Here is a 2,475-nt window from a genome sequence, read left to right on the forward strand (position 1 = left end):
ACGAATAACTTCCCTAATCATTAGTAGAGGCCGCTATCGAGGCGGGCGGGATTAGGTGTTCGATCAAAAGAGCTTCCTAATACGTACCCTCACCCCTTACTCCAGATCGCCGTGAACACCCGTGTTCATTGGCATCCACGAGAGTCATTCTAGACATAGAATGCTAAGGGTAATGATTGCTTAGTGTTCATGTCTCTACTTTGTGTCTTGACATGACACGAGGTATCCGAACGGTTCCAATTTCCCATAAAAATTGGTGGCGACTCCAACAAAAATGCAAACGCTTGTTTCTCCTCTTTCCCAAGCGCCCCCGTGGGCCCCCGCTGTCCACATAGAGCAAGGACCTGGCAGCGTCCAGTTAAATTATTATCATTAACAATTTCTACTGACAATAACGTACAATTGTTGACCACTTGATAAACAATACTAACCTTACGGAAGAAAGTAACGGGATGCTGGCCAAGAGATTGAGGATTTCCAATATTATAGTAAAGTATCTGCATGCTCAAGTTAAAAGAGAGTCAGGACTTGGCAATATCTTGACAGTTTACACAGTAATGCAGCCATAAAAGGTAAAAATTGAATCAGCATTCCACCAATCTAACCAAATCGCACGAAGAGAACATCAACATCATCAGTATAAAATCAGTTTTGAGACAACAAGAACCATAAGTACCATAGCAGGGAGCATTGACACCAGTATAACACATGAAGATTTTCTTCATAAATCTACTCCAATAAAAAGAATAGAATTTATTTAAGTTGCAGCAACATAGGTTTAGAATTAGCAGGAGAGTCTCGCTTATATTACCTCATAGGCTCACACAGTTATCCACTCTAATCCATCATTCTCCTCTTAAACGAACCTCTTCTTCCACAATTGTAGCATCATTCTCCTCTTAAATGAACCTATTCTTCCACTTTTGTTGTAGTTCGTGAAAATGTCTGAGAGAAGGCCATAGCAGGAGAGTCTCGCTTATACTACCAATTCTTCGTAATTGTTGTACGTTCTAAAAGGCCAGACAATTGAGCAATATAAGGAAACATAAAAATTTTGGAGGTTGCTAATATTACATTTCTTAAAAACCTATATGCAACACCAATGGCATACTATCATGATTAATGATAAGGATTTTGTGGATGACAACCAAATACTCAACTAAATTGAACAACAAAAACTACATTCTTACATCATCGTTGAAGAAATTGATGTTCTACACTGACCTCAATTCTTATACCAAGCACAATGGCAACGAACTCTAACACCAGGCGGTTGTGGTACGATTCTTATTTTTTTTTAAATATCTTATTATTCGAGGGGTCTTTTTTTTTTCATAAGAACAACAAAATAAACCTTGTCGGCCAGACAAGAACAATAGTCCTTTGAAGGTTTGAAATTGTATATCATTATACAAGACCTTCTTTTGCCTATCCACATAATATAAAACTCAAGAGAAATGAGATCAAAAACTATACCCCCAGTTTCAGACAACACTATTAGTCATGTTGATTCTTGTTTGCCTATCCTCTTCAAGTATGCATTCATGCAGTAGAAGAAGTACCTGAAATGCAATAGACGAACATAAGCATCATTGCATCAGAACAAGAAACATATATAAGAGACAAATAGCCGTATAAAATAAAGAGATTGTTTGCTGCCTAGAGGGTTGTACAATCTCCGTGTTTAAAATAACCAGGATATGTTTTCTAAAGCATAATACTTGTAAAACATAAATAAAAGGTATGATAAATGTTGAGTACCAACTCAAGGAATTACTTGGAGTTAAAAAAAAATCACATTTATACCATGCCAGTGAAGTATGCCACAGATAAAGAAAGTGGCCTTTATAATATTTTGGTGTGCAGCAATACAATCAAGACTAGTAAAAAACAGCCTAATTTTGACGAATCCACATATCAAACAAAATAAGTGAAGCTTAGTTAATTTCAGCAAAAATATCAACTAAGTTACACATCAATGGCAGATTGAGCAGAAGTTATCAGAGTTGCGCAATTTTTGTGTTTGATTTCCAGTTACTTGTATACTAGTACCTGAAAGCCAGTTATCTTCTTTGGAGCAGCTTTCTTCTTGTTCTGGACATCAACCTGGCTTAATTGATTAAGTTACCCATCTGCATCATAAAATTGAAACCCATGTTACAGTTTGTAGAATTAGAAAGCCTGTTTTCTATCAAACTCTTTTGTCAGAAAGGAAACTCATACTCCACCTGTTATGCTATACATCCGACAGTTCCCTTTGTGAGCGCCAACAGTAGCACCCTACAGAAACAACTTTGTTTTTAGTTACGGGTATCCGACTCAAGTTCATGTCTTACTGTCTTATCAGCTATCTTATAAAAAATCCTTCAATTTTAATCAAGTATCAATATACTAAATGTGTCCAAATGTCTAGTGTTGGACATATAAATGGACTATTGGTTTATTTACATTTCAATCAATTCCAGAAGAAAATTC

General features: G+C 36.3%; 1 long non-coding RNA gene across 1 annotated transcript; it reads right to left on the minus strand.

Moving 5' to 3' along the window:
• Positions 1-937: 937 nt before the first annotated feature.
• LOC141627214 (uncharacterized) lies at positions 938-2,135 on the minus strand. Its single transcript, XR_012536775.1, has 3 exons — positions 2,053-2,135; positions 1,477-1,562; positions 938-1,010 (listed from the first exon to the last, which is right to left on the minus strand). It is a non-coding gene; the product is annotated as an uncharacterized LOC141627214 (long non-coding RNA).
• Between the last annotated feature and the right edge of the window lie 340 nt (positions 2,136-2,475).

The sequence above is a fragment of the Silene latifolia genome, chromosome Y (genome assembly GCF_048544455.1).
Source record: "Silene latifolia isolate original U9 population chromosome Y, ASM4854445v1, whole genome shotgun sequence".
Lineage (NCBI taxonomy): Eukaryota > Viridiplantae > Streptophyta > Magnoliopsida > Caryophyllales > Caryophyllaceae > Silene > Silene latifolia.